This window comes from Phlebotomus papatasi, chromosome 1 (genome assembly GCF_024763615.1).
Source record: "Phlebotomus papatasi isolate M1 chromosome 1, Ppap_2.1, whole genome shotgun sequence".
NCBI lineage: Eukaryota > Metazoa > Arthropoda > Insecta > Diptera > Psychodidae > Phlebotomus > Phlebotomus papatasi.
The window spans coordinates 52220196-52234569 of NC_077222.1; the positions used below are offsets into that span (position 1 = coordinate 52220196).

The 14374-nt window shown below is 31.8% G+C and overlaps 2 protein-coding genes across 3 annotated transcripts in view; one reads left to right on the plus strand and one right to left on the minus strand.

Annotated features, from left to right (window-relative positions):
- The window catches only part of LOC129806014 (protein toll), a 34113-nt gene extending 25048 nt beyond the window's left edge, over positions 1 to 9065 (minus strand). The window contains exon 1 of the mRNA XM_055854309.1: positions 8498 to 9065. The gene's annotated coding sequence lies outside the window, so the exon portion shown is untranslated. The remainder of the gene's footprint in view (positions 1 to 8497) is intronic.
- LOC129806022 (cation-independent mannose-6-phosphate receptor) overlaps positions 1 to 14374 on the plus strand; it is a 110629-nt gene that overhangs the window by 54586 nt on the left and 41669 nt on the right. The window lies entirely within an intron of this gene.

The following is a 14374-nucleotide window of genomic DNA, read 5'->3' on the forward strand; positions in this document are numbered from 1 at the left end:
ATTTACACAAAGTTGAATGTTTCACGCTGTTTCTTGAAAAATGTCTGAAATTGAGTTGGACCCCTGCAATTTTCAAATATACTGATATACTGATATACAAATATACTGAAAATACTGATATATATATACTGCTCTATCGTTTGCCTCTGGAGGTTGGTCACCAACGCTAAGACGGCAGTGGACGCAAAAGAGGGAAAAGTAATCGCTGTGTTTGTAAATTGTTGCGCTTTTAAAGCAATTGTCGATAAATATAAAATCTATCTATCTATCTATCTATCTATCTATCTATCTATCTATCTGTGCAGATCAAACAGTAAAAAGTATATCCAATTAAATTTAATTCTAACTCTCCATTCTCCGGTGAATTGGGTATCAAGAACATATTTTCCTTTAGGAATTTTTCTTCTTTATTCTTTAAATACTAAAAATTATGCCATGAGTATGAAATAATAAAATGTCATTTTATCTCAGAGTAGAAAATCTTTATTCTTGATTCTAAATATTTAACTTAAATCTTTAATCTTTTCTTGATCGGAGAATTGTGGGGTAAATGTCTAAATACTATTCAAATATTTCTTTTGTACAAAGTTTTTCTTCTTCCAAGAGTTCCGGAAAGAAAAATATTCTTAAGAGTTTCTTATAGTAACTTCACAAAGTTTATCCCCATTCCTGGTTCTAAAAAAAAACAAATCTGTAACTTTTACTGTCAAAGTAGAAAACTTTATTGAACTTATTTAAAGGCAATTGTTCATAAATTCTATATAATGTACTGTTATGGACAATTGATTGGACTTTCTTTTACAAAATTTATAGTTTAATCAGTACCGGTGTGTCAATTACAATAGCTGTCAAGTCTTCTTCTGAAATTGGCAGTTGAATTACATCTAAAAGGAAAAGCAAATATTTTATGAATGTTTACCATTATACTTTGGTGCTTTCTGCTCCCAATATCTGGTGTCTATCAACAGGACATGGGGGCAGTAGAAGTGGGGATAAAGAAGTACTTATTCAATAAGATTGTAGTCAATCTTGTGGAGGGATTGAATAACAATAGAGACATATTGATTAGTCATGAGAATCCATCAGAAATCCTTATATCAAGATTTACTTGTTTATTCTAAATCTCCCCACATTTATTCCATTTATTGGGGATTTCTCAGTTTACCATCGTCCTCTGCAAGATATCTCGTTTTTTTTTCTTTGGGGGCCTTCATATAAAAACTTTCTTATCAGCTTATGTTATTTTCAAGAGGGGACAATTTTTTTTTCTCTCCAGAAATGAAGAAAAAGATGAGAAATCAATGAAAGGAAGATAGGTCCTGTTGTGTAAGATACTTTGCATTTTCAGCAAAGACGCTGGTAAACAAGACATTATAAATTTTCTGAGTAGCGGATTTGGTTGAAATCGGGTTTTCCCAGTATTTCTCCGTGTAACATCTCTCATAAACTCATTGACCGCTAATTTAAAATTATGCTGTGTTGTGCTTTTACCTGACCTTACATAATTCTAAGAAATAATAAGCAATACCACAAATGAATTTAATAAATACATAGATGAGTGGATATTTCCCATTTTGCATTGAATATTGTCGGGAAATTCCCATTCACTCTTATTCAGTGGATTGAGATTTTTTCATTTACTATATTGCAGTGGCAAAAGTATATAACTTAATTTTCTTATCCTCAGGTTTAGTGGGAGAGCGAAAAAGTCTGCAAAGTGTTAAAAGAGTGAAGTAATTTGAAGAAAAAAAATCAGAGAACGAGGACATTCTATGAATGCAGTTAAAAAGCTTAGGGTGGAATTTTCCGTAAAAGAAACATGTGCCATCTGTTTGAGATCTTCTCCTTATGGATTAGGATAGCAATTTTCTCGAAAAAATGCGGTCTTTTAATGGTCCCATGACACAGACATAAGGCTGTAATTACTTTTCTGGCTTCTTTTAACCCACCCGAAAAATTTTATTGCCTGTCTCGTCAGGCAGATGAGAGGAATTTCTATACCATTAAATTCTCATTGAATGGCTTTTCTTAAATATGGCCCTAACCATAAATTAAGTTTCCATATAGGGCTTATGCAAAAAGTAATTTTAGAACGAAGAGATATGGTTCATCGGGAATAACATTATACAATTTCCGAGGTTTTCGCTTGCAAAATTACACATACGACTTTAAGTTATGCCGTAAAGGTCATTTTGTAAATATATTACAATGGCGCTCAATTCCATGTATGACTCGAAATATCTCAATTTTCACTGTATTTCAATGTTTATTCCACTTTTGAGCTGTTTGTTCATAAGCAAAATAAACATGAATATGCAAAAAAAATGAACAGCTTATGACGATAGCAAATCACTTATCAGTCTTGCTTTTAATCACTTTTTTTCCTTATTCAACTCAGTTTGTGCTAGTTGGAAAGAATTCAAAGGAAAGAAATTAAATTTTGTTATTAGTGCAAATGAGACGTTATTAAATTTGCGGAAATTCCGATTTCTGATACGATTAAAAGATATGTGGAAGTGATATGTCGTTTATAAATGTATTTGGAGAAAGGACAAAAAACCCAATTAGCACATGTGCCAAAGTTTCATTTATATAGTTTTCCGACACAATTACACCACTTTGTATGTGTATATAGTGGGAGATAGGATAAAATGGGAGAAAAGCTCAAATGCTGAAATTGTTCGTCATTGAATTTTCGAAGATTTCACCTTTTCACAGTTCTATTCTATAGGCAGACTTTGTGATATTTGAGGTTGGATGTTGATGTACCAGAAGCCTTTCTATGCCAAAATTGGCTTACAGTGAATTTAATATGGTGAACTTTAGACATGCTCTTATCCTAATAGCATAAGCCGGTTTAAGTCCACACACTGAGAAAAAATTGCAATTAAAATTAAAATTGCTGAAAATTAATTCTTAGCTTTGCTTAGATCAACTTAAACTTATTTAGTTTTGTTTTATTTTCCGTATTTACTAATGAATTTACTGTGTCACTTGAAGCCAAATGTTACTTTCAAAAAAATTTACAGAATTATAGAGAATCTGCAATGTTATTTTAGAGAAATAGGAAACTTGATTTTTTTCAACCGAATTTAAAGCCTATTAAATTGAAAACGGAACAAAATCTTCCGTGTGGAAGAAATACTACGGATTCAAATACGCAAGTAGTGATTTTTTAAGGGTTTAGTAATATTGTTTCAAAAATTGCAATGTGATAAAGCTTCCGTATTTCTATAAGATCTTTGGTCTAAACTTCTTATCAAGCCGTAATCTGAAATTATCAGATTGAAGCTTTGCATTAAAACAAGTTACAGGAGTTTCAAAATAAGTGTTATTCCGTTTCCCAAGGGCCCTAATTTTCAAAAATCAAAAAGGACTATTGAACTTTGAAAGTTTGAAGGATTAGTGATTCTTCTGAGGGCATAATATGTATAGTGAAATTTACCCATATGGCTCATACTCTGCCATATCGACCACTCAGAATATAATGCGACTAACTCGATTTTTTGCAAAATTCGTTGTTTTCGCTTTTCGGATACTCCGTGACACCCTCTACCTTCCCTGTGAATATTATACCTGAATATAAATTATTTCCAAAGTTATAGCGCTTTTTCTAAAAAAGCAAAATCTCACTCATTTTTCAATTCAGTCAGGATAAGAGCCGCATAACTCGACCGTGTGACGTCATCATTTTGCTTGTCAAAAGTATCCCGGCTGATTTCACGACAACAGATAAGCTATTATTTGGCTGCAAATATGTATAGTCTTCAATTTGGTAATAACTAGTCAATAACTAATATTGTTAATAATAATTGATAACTCTTCTATAAAATTAAAAAAAATGGATCAAAAACTAAAAATTGGATATTGAATACGAAATAGGCGTAAAATGCTAGTATTTTTATATGGAGTTTGACAGCTGTAATGGACATTTGAATGGCTTATATTTTATAAAGACCAAAGAAAATTTCACGATTTAATCCAGAATATAAATTTTGCGAATATTGCAATTATTTATGAAATATTACTGATATCTTGATATTTTTTTGAAGTTCTCTAGTATTGCAAGTATTGCAAACCTGGATAAAAGCAATAAAATGCTAATTTATTATGCATCAAACTTCTCCTTGGCGCGAGAGCTCATAACCTATTAACTTTTAAGAAATTTTGTTGCTTGAAAATTGGTTAGAAATAATAATAAGAAATATGTGAAAAAGTGAAAATAATAAAAACTAAATAATATAAGACCTACAGGTGGTGTGGTTATCCGTCCTGGGAATCCTACTTCACTGAAACACTACCTCTTGGTTCGATAATTATATCTTTTTATTAATCAATTTTCACATGAAAGTTTTCTACATTTTCTTTCGGATAATTAGCCGCCATTCCAAACTTCACTTCTTCTACTTCTTCCTCTTCCAGTTCCCCATCCTAGACACACACCAACTGATCGACATTTTCCCATCACTATAGTTCCCACAGGGTAAATTCTGTAATTGTCGTGGAATTTTCACGCTTGCGTTTGAAACCTGTCAATGCCAATCGAACTTTTGTTCTCATATCACATTTGTTCGATTCGAAAATGCAATTAATTGATTTTTTCACACTTTAAAACCCAAATTGGCATTTTACTTTAATTTCAAGTGATAACACTAATGTATAGAGAATTTAATTAGCTTTCGTTTAGTAGAAAAAAATAGTTGATAACTTTTTTATTATGTTAAAAATTGAAAAAAAAAAAAACTAAAAAATGGGCGTAAAATACCAAATTGACGTAAAATGCTACCTTTTTATACGTAGTTGGCATCCAAAATGGACATTTGAATGGTTTATACTATATAACCTAAAAAATGTTAATATTTTTGAGTTTTGTCACGATTCGAAAAATACGTGAAAATAATAAAATAAATATTAAAAATTAAGTAATATAAGACCAAGAATTGATGTAGAATGGTCATGTAAAAAAAGGTGAATATTCACTTTTCGCTTTCTTTTACTTTTTCTTTTCTTTTTAAACTATATATGAGAATTTTAAAAATTTACAGGATAATATATAGATATGAGTTCTAAGATTCTTGCCAAATTGTTAGAAAAAAGAAAATTCAATATGTAAACAAATAGTATAAGGAAATTCAATAGAAGTTGCCTTTTTGCTACGAAAATCTGTAAAAATTCACTTTAGCATTTGTTGTCAATTTTCACAAAATTTATATAAAAATGACTAGAAAAATGGGAAAATATTTATTGAAAAAATAATTTATGAGTCCTAGAACTGCTGTAGAAGTTTTACGGAAAGAAAAATATTGAAAAATTGCTTTTTTGTGGAGAATAATTGCACTGGCATTTTATGCCAGTTTGGTGTTTTACGTAATTTTTTTGGCTCGGGTTTTAAAGTTTTAAAATGTCTTGAAAAAATTACTTATCAAAATTAGAATACATAGACAGTGATGCGTATGGGGAATGATATCGAAACAATTTTGACAAGTGATGCGTGACCAGCCGGGTCGCTTGGCAGCGTGGGAAACTCGAGTTGTTCGGGTCTTATCCTGAGCTTTTGATATGACAGCTCAGGAAAAATATGTTACAACTCGGAAAATATTGTAATAGTTATTAAAATACACATTATTTTGTGAAAGTTTTATGGAATTAAGATAGCTATTATCGAATCCTTCCGTTTGATGTACAATATTAGGAAAGTGAAGTTAAATTAATTGATTTATTAGCAAATGCAAATCTCAGCTTTAAATCGCTCTCCTGTAAAGTTGGCCATTCGCGAGTTAGTCGGATTATATTCTGAGTGGTCGATATATTAACCGGAAAATTGCTTTTAGAAATTGTTGACTTAGAACTGTATATTGACAATTATTTGATTTGAAAGATTTTTAAAAGTATTTAAAGTGTCTAATATTAAAGTTAATCTGTCAGTTTAGACACTGTATTAGTCCAATCAAATTACCTTTAAATTATCGAAATTATATTATATTATTGAAAATTATTATTGTTAATATTATTGACTAAAACTCAGGCTTGCAAAAGTATTTAATTTAATCTTAAACTAAGCGTAGCTTATAATGATTGGTGGGAGTAAACCGATGTGAAAATGCAATTAACACAGTGCTAAAAAAGGTAGACTCCCAGAAAAATCTAAAAAGAAGGAAAAGATAGAATTTGTGCCAAAAATTGAAAAAAAAAGAAAAATTTATAGACCTCTTATGACCTGGTGTAATTCTGATTAGAACCCTGAATGAGACTCAGAGAAAAATTTTCAAAACTTGACCACAGATGAAGGCTTGGCGATTGAACCGAAAGCTATGGAGATAATGTGTTTCCTTGACTATTGTTACTTCCCGATGACTTCCGGAATCCCCTACTGTTGATTGCTTATAATGATTAGTAATTTTTAAGATGCTAAAGAGATTTCTTGCTTATTTTTTTCCTGAACTCTTTCAGGAAAAATTTCGGCTGTTATTGAACTAGAAAAGCTAAGCCATTTTTGTTAAACCTCAAGTCTGAAAAACGTATCAATACTTTGTAGGTGATCAGGGCTTTGATAACTCCTTCTAATGATAAGCTTATGATAATGTGGTTCCCATTAATTTTCATTAATGAGCGTCTAATGAACGATTAGCGTTTTTGAATAACTTAATATTTAGAATTTGATTTATTTATTGAAAAAGTGATGTCTACCTTTTTGTCAGTATGAAAAACAGTACTAGTTTTAATCGACCTTTTGCAGCCCTGAGGATTAACCAAGGAATGGCTTAAGAGCACTTAAGTGTTGTAGTCATTAAATTGTATTTCAAACTCTTTTTGTGTTGAGTCGTCTCGGTTTATCGTCAGGTCTGTAAGGAGTGTCATTTATACGGTCTTCAGATTAGAGATTTAGCTCAGTTTCCGTGGGTTTCAAAATCCTAAAAAGCAACTAATTTTATTGCTTTCTAGAATACACTTACAACTTAAGCCAAAAGACTGCTTAACATTATTATAATAATTAGACTACATTTTAAGCAGATTCCCAGTAGGGGAAGGAGGGGCAACTTTGAGCTGTGGAATCACATTGTTATACATTTTTTCGCATATTTCTAAAGGTAACTGGGTTTTAAAATGATGCAATTTGGATAGACAAAACAATTGTGGATCTAAATAAAATAATTGTAAGGACTAGGGGGAGGTGGGGCTACTTTGAGCTGTGGGGCTATATTGTTATACGACTTTTTCGCCTATTTCTAAATGAAGCTGGTCCTTACAATTATTTTATTTAGATAAACAATTATTTTGTCTATCCAAATTACATCATGTTAAAATCCAGTTTCTAGCTTCATTTAGAAATATGCGAAAAAATCAGATATCAATGTAATCTAATCATTATTGTGATTACTATTACGTTAAGCCGTCTCTCGGCTTAAGTTGTGAGTGTGTCCAGCATATTAGGACTGAAGCCAGGTATTACTAAGTAAGCCGTCTTATTTGAGGAACTGGGAAAAACTTAATGTTCAAAAGCTACATAGGTTCAGAGTAAATTATAAAACTATCTTAAAGCGATAACTCTGTCGTAATAATCGTTTAGAAGAACATAAAATTCCTTCAGATTGAACTAGGGATTTTTTTCTCAGTGTGAGGAGAAGCATAACAAAAATAATCGCAGATTTTCATCGATTCATATGGCAAAAGGGATTCTAGTGAATAGCTCTCAAATATATATATATTCACTTCTCTATATCTATCCCAGGAAGGTTTGTGATATTATTTTTCTCTGCTCCACAAGCTTTTTATTGTAATGCTGCTTGTGAATTTCCAATTAAAATTCTAAATAGAGTGAGGGTCGGTCTTTTATGTGAGAGGAGCAGGAAAAATAAGGAAAGGTAGCAAAAAAGAAGTGCTTCCTCTATGGTAGTTAACTCAAAGATTGTCCCACAGAATTCCGTTGTAAAGTGTAAATTGTAAACTCATTGGATTTTCCCTACTATCATTTTGCATTTAATTTTATGTACATTTTTTTCTGTTGTTGGTATTTGTAATAGAGAGAAAACCCCAAGTGTTTTGTAGTCAAGGAACTAATGACGAAATTTTATGCATATAAGTACATATGAGTATTTTTCTCAGCATTCTAGTTTTGAGCACATAACACAAGAAAAGCCACAAAAATAACTTCACCACAATACAGTAGACTTGAGTTTGTTGTGTGGAACCTGTTAGAGGAATAGCCGCTAATTAGAATTTTCTTATTTTATTCCTTCCAAGAGATATTATGCTGTTGTATTAGCAAGTGCGCCTATGAGAGAATTCACACAATATGTCTTATGTAGAATTGAATGATTTTTATTGCAATGGAGCTGAAGACAATATATAATGGAGTTCAATTTAAGATGTTACTGTAATACATGAAAACTCAAACTCATTGTTTATAGAAGTGAGAAATGCGAAATATTTTATTTTAGCATGTATTCTCCATCTTATACCGCACGCACACCTATCTGGCAATTCCAATCATGTTTACCTTGACGAGCAACTGAACTTTCGGCCAACGTAATATCCACAGACGAATTGTTTTCTCTTTGATTACGTATGCAAAAGTGGTTAAACCCGTTTTTGTTCTCAATTCCTCTGTGTTTTTCCTAGTTTCTTGTACGGGATTTTCGGTAAAAACATCACAATATTCTGTACTGTGCCACTAACTTAACCGTCAATGTCAAGATGTACTTGGATTAAGTTTTTTTTTAGGGTTCTAAACTTATAGCTTTTCGCTGAATTGTTGTCTTTTCTGTTTTTTTTTATGTTTTGAAACAAACACACTCACACTATTTATTTAAGAATTTATGAGATTCAATCTTTGTCTCCAGATAATCAAATTAAAACACTGATATCCATTTATCGATGATTGATGTCCATTTTGCAATGTATGTAATGACACTAGATTGATTTAATGAAGTGTTCAAGTTAAACGTTGATTACGATTTGGTTAGTCGCAATTGTACAATGTTTAATCCAAATAGTTACTATATCAGTCACACACTATACTTGCTACCAGTCTCGCAAGAGTCTGCTGTAAAACTGATGTGTGAAGCAATTCGGAATACTTGGAGAAGTAGCGCTCCTCCAGCCCCTCCAGCAAAACTCCCGTCACTATTGCTATCTTTTTCGCTCATTTAAGGGGAAATTTACTCAACACTGTAATACTAAACCAAGCAATAATTTCAATACGTTAATAAAAATAAATAAATATTTCCATCTTCTCAATTGAATAATTTGCATATCGCAAAAATTTTAATGAAAAAAACAATAAAATATTATAGTCTAATAAAATTAATCCATTATGTAGGGGAATGTACGAGCATAAAAATAGTGGCGGGGGTATTCGTAAATTTTCGCATGGCATTCGTGGAAAATATGCACTTTCCGAATGAATGGATGAATGAGAGAGAAAGAGACATAATCGCAATTGTTCGTTTATTCAAATAATTCAGCAACAGCGTATAGTATTTGTTTCATCAACAAAATCTCGTTCTTTATTTGGGGGTTAGGGAGTCTGCTGTACAATATTGCGAAAGCATACTACTTTACACCCATAACTCTTCTTGGGGTTCCGTCGTCGTGTAAATAAAAGAGTGTGGACAATTTCTCCATGGGTCGTTTAATAGTGGGCTAATGTCTACCGGAAGGACATGTGAACTTTGTCATTCAACTCTAGCTATTTCTCACTTCATGAGCATAAATTAAAAGTTAGTCTGTTTTTCAGGAAAAAAAAAACTTCCTTCTGCAACTTCCTTCCTCTCTCTCTCACTGTGCATTTTCTGTCATAATATTCCTTTTTTAATGAGAAGAAAGGATGTAAGATTACCTGAAACATTTTTATTTTTTCATTTCTTTTATTCTCCAAAGGAAATTAGTTTATTACCCTTTTCCTGTGATGTAAAACCGGTAATACACGCCGGACAGGAAAGTCACCTTTATCCTAATTACAAAATCATTATTTCTCAGCATAATTTGCAATAGTCAGGTATTCCTTGTGACTTGACTATAATTAAGCGCATAAAGAATATCGTGTGACATACTGTTGAGCGATTTCGAAGATTTAAATATTCAATACTTAGTGTTGTTCAACATTAGTTACCGCCCGTACCGCCATGCATATCAAATGTCGTATTAGGCGAAGCTAATTAAAGAAAAAATAACATTATCCTGATCATCAGATACACTATATTGCTATTGATTGTTGTTTTTCATTCTTAAATTGATTTTAATTGACACCTACGGATATCGTAAGAATGAGTGTTATCTCCCCTATCTCTCTCTTAAATTAACATTGAAATAACTGTGAAAATATTTCCTTTTAGCATTTTTTTTGTTAGAAAATTGATGTTTAATTCATCGACATTTTTAATGAAAACTGTTTAATGTTTAATGTGTTTAATGAAATCAAGGGATAGGTTATAGGGGAAAGTGGGGCATCTTCAGTTAGCTTAACATTTTTTCCAAGACTGATTTTCAAACTAAAATGAACTAATTCAAATAAAATAAACTAATTCGGATTAGGGGGTTAAATAGGGTTTATACAAATCTTCCCAAAAAAATGTGAGGATCTATCATGAATATTTGAAGAAAAGTGAAAAATTAATATGGTTGAAACTGCGTACAGACTCACACCTTGCCATTTTCCCACTAGGTGGGGTTAGCACTCTTCGTACATCTTCGTCAGGGAGTGCTATCCTGGTCCTGGATCGGCCGCTCTTTGCCTTTAGTTGTCGTTTTCATAATGTACAAGGGTAAATAATTTTGACTTTGAATTTCACGATCGGTTGACACCTACCGCCAAGTTAGTAACTATATCTGAATGGTTTTGGGGCTATCCGTTGGCAAGTAAAGTGCTCGTTCTTTTGCATACCACTTTTTAGTGACAGTCTAATCATCGCCACAAATTGTCATTTAAGCTAAGAAATATAGTTCAGATCGCCAAGACGAGGTCCCCTTTTCCGTCAGCTTACAGTAGACTTTCTCTCAATCGGGCATATGGGGCAAAATGTCATCCAAATTATCAAGAGATTCGGGCGTCAAAGTCATGGTAAATTCCACAAAAAGTGCTCAATTATAAAGAATCACGATAAAACGAGAGGAACTACAGCGAATTTGAGCAAATTTGCTTCAAACGTGAAAGTCATCAACAACATTTTTCGTTCGATTGAAAAAGAGCCGATTGAGCTATTTTATAACCTAAAAGTTTTGAATGGATTCCAGGATTCACCGCGTGACGTGACCATTTGATGCCATTGATTGACATAAACCATTGGAGTCTCTGCGCTTTTCTAAACCTTTAAAGCACCTATATATTTTATGGATTTCGACCATAATTCCGAAAACAGAAATTTTCCTAAATTTGTATTCCTAAATCCCGAATGTATTCTATGAGGAATTGCATCAAGTTGAGTTCACGAAGAGATATAATTATCGAAAATTTATGGTAAGGGCTAAGACATGTAGAATCCGATGAAAAAAATAGATCTTGGATTTAGAAAAAAAGTCTCCATGTGATCATTGTAACTCTTCGGGATTTTGACTCTTCATAATTTTAACTTATCGGATTTTCGACGGATTTGAGATTTTGGATCTTCGGGATTGGCTCTTTCGGCATATTCGGAATTTTGACTCATTCGGGATTTTGACTCTTCAGGATTTTGACTTTTCCGGATTTTAACTTATTCGGTATTTTGACCCTTTCGGGACTATGGCTCTCCGAAATTAATTATTTTTTTCGAAATATATTAAATAAGATCTGCGGATTACAGGTAACTAATTTGCAAAAAGAAAAATTTTAAAAAGTAATTTTTTCTATCATTTTTTGCATCTGGTTCCCGATCATACATGAGGCAACAAAGTTTTGACACCTACTGTAGTTACCCACTTTAATATGATCTGAATTCCCCTTGAATACTTAACTAAGAAAAAGTAAGAAAACTAATTAAAAACATGACAAAAATACTACTTTCAGACTCTAAAATAAAAGCATAGGTTGAAGTGGGACACCTTTGAAAATAGGGTACCTTTCAAATTGTGATTTTTCACCTCTTTTAAATAAAATTGTGCCTTATCATGATATAATTCAGCTGCACAAACAGATTGAGAAGCTAAATCATATCACGATAAGACTCAATTTTATTTAAAAGTAGGTGAGAAAACACAAATTTCAAAGGTGCCCCACTTTCTTCTAACCAAGCCGAGAGATCATAGAACAGGCGGACAACAACTTTATATTTAGAAAGTTGTTCTGAAGTGTTTTGCAAAATAGTCTCGATTAAAATGTTTCACGCCCCCTGTTTTCTAAATTTGTAAGTGTATGGAATAGCCCTACTCTTCCCTATGAGATTTCTGGATTATTTTTCGTGAGTTAATAGATTTCGTCATGAAATACCTGATTTTATTCTTTAATAACATTGGTTACTGTGGGTTCTAAGATTAAAAAAATAATTAATTAATTAATAAAAATAGCCCTTAGGTTGTGTTCAGTTTCTGAAAATTCTGTTAACTTACGAATAATAGGATTAATTATCGATTTATTAGCTTACCTTTAGAATTACTAAAGTTTCTGTGCCACTGATACTGAATTAATTTAGCATTGCCTATTTCTAATGCTGTCTAATTCCAGGAATAATTAGTATGATTACGATTATGAATGAATTTTTGATATAATTTATTTGGTGATATTCTTAACAATATTACCTAACTTAGTTTCAATACCCATAAATTCTATAATTAATTTCAATTGATTTGTAAGGAATTGTAATCTTTGTGTAATTATCTAATTAGAACTATCTTTTCCATCTATGGAGCCCTCTTAACTCATGCGAAGAGCGCGTACAATTTCATAAACAGTGCTTAGTTTGTTTTAGCTTATAGTTGGATAGATTCTTAACTGAGTAAAATTGAAACACATTAAAATTCTATATTTTTTCGAGTTCAATAGAATGTTTCGGGAAATGTTATAGTCTTTAGAACCGCAAAGCATATAATCGAAATAAGTATTCATATTTCTTTTCCTTCTGTCTATAGAAGCGACCTACTGAAATATTTTAATCACTAAATGTTTTGTTTTCTTATGTTGTAGGAAATCTTGGAAACCTAATATGTACTACTACCCTACTCTGGGATCTAATCGAAAACCATAATTTTTCGTGCTGATTACAAGTAACAAAGGGATATAAAAAAAATATCACGAAATATCTTGCCCTTCATTTTGTGGGTAGTTTATAGAAAATTGTCTAAGTGCATCAGTCTTGAACACAATTGTAAATTAGACTTTCCCATTCTTGCGATAGCCAATTAAGAGTTTCGACCGACAAAACAATGAAGTAAATTTTATATCTTATTTTTTTTTTCATATAATGATGAGACTTTTCGATAAAAATTCTCACATTGCTCAGTCGTTTTACTTGGCTGAACAAACCATGCCTTTTTCCACTTGGTACGTTTCTTCATTTTTTTTTCTGTATTTCAGAAAATGCGGTGAGACTGGTAAAAAAAAATTTACGTCTCACATAAGGGACATTTCATTGTAAATTGTGGGATGACATCAATTCAAATCAAGACATTTTTTTTTGAATTTGTCTGAAAAATATTATATTTCACTGCGTAGAATTTTTTTTCTTTGTTAACATTTGGCTTGTTTATTGACACTATCCTGCTGGGAATTTTATTTACCGCCGTATTGCATTTCTTTTTTTTTTATTATAATGTTCCATGCTCGAGGAGCCTGCGTGAGTTTTCATAGTTGCTGGGTACAATTTGATGTTTCGCGCAAAACATGCAAAGATTAAAACATTTCCCGCGAAACGGAAACTCCTTGTCGGATGCAAAATATTATTCCTTAAATTATGCCGGAAGAAAAAGACGTTTGCGGTAATAGCTCTATCAGAGAAGGCAGTCTTGAAACTTTCTAACATAAAATTTGAGCATTCATTTTATGTTGTGCATGCAATTATAGTGTATACCATGTTTGAAGTTTTATCAATAATCCTCTTAGTAGATTGTTGCGCACAAGGCATGTAATTATTTTCTAAAAAAAAGTATTCTTGGAAGTATTTTTAGATATTATAAAAAAATTTACAAGATAAGCATATGACATATAAATTTCTTTATTAACCCTAGGAGTTGTTATTATAAAGTTCGTGTATTGCAAATGTGTGCAAACGACAGATAAATCAAAATTGTACAATTTTCACACCTGATATCATGCTAACTAATATAAAGTTCATGCACAGGAATAATAATAAATAAACTCTCTTCTCCACAAATGCCGCACAGAATAGTGGATAAATTGAAAAATTTCGTGGGTTTGTCAGCTGTTTAACTTTTATTATTGTACTATTGTTCCAGTCAAAATTGT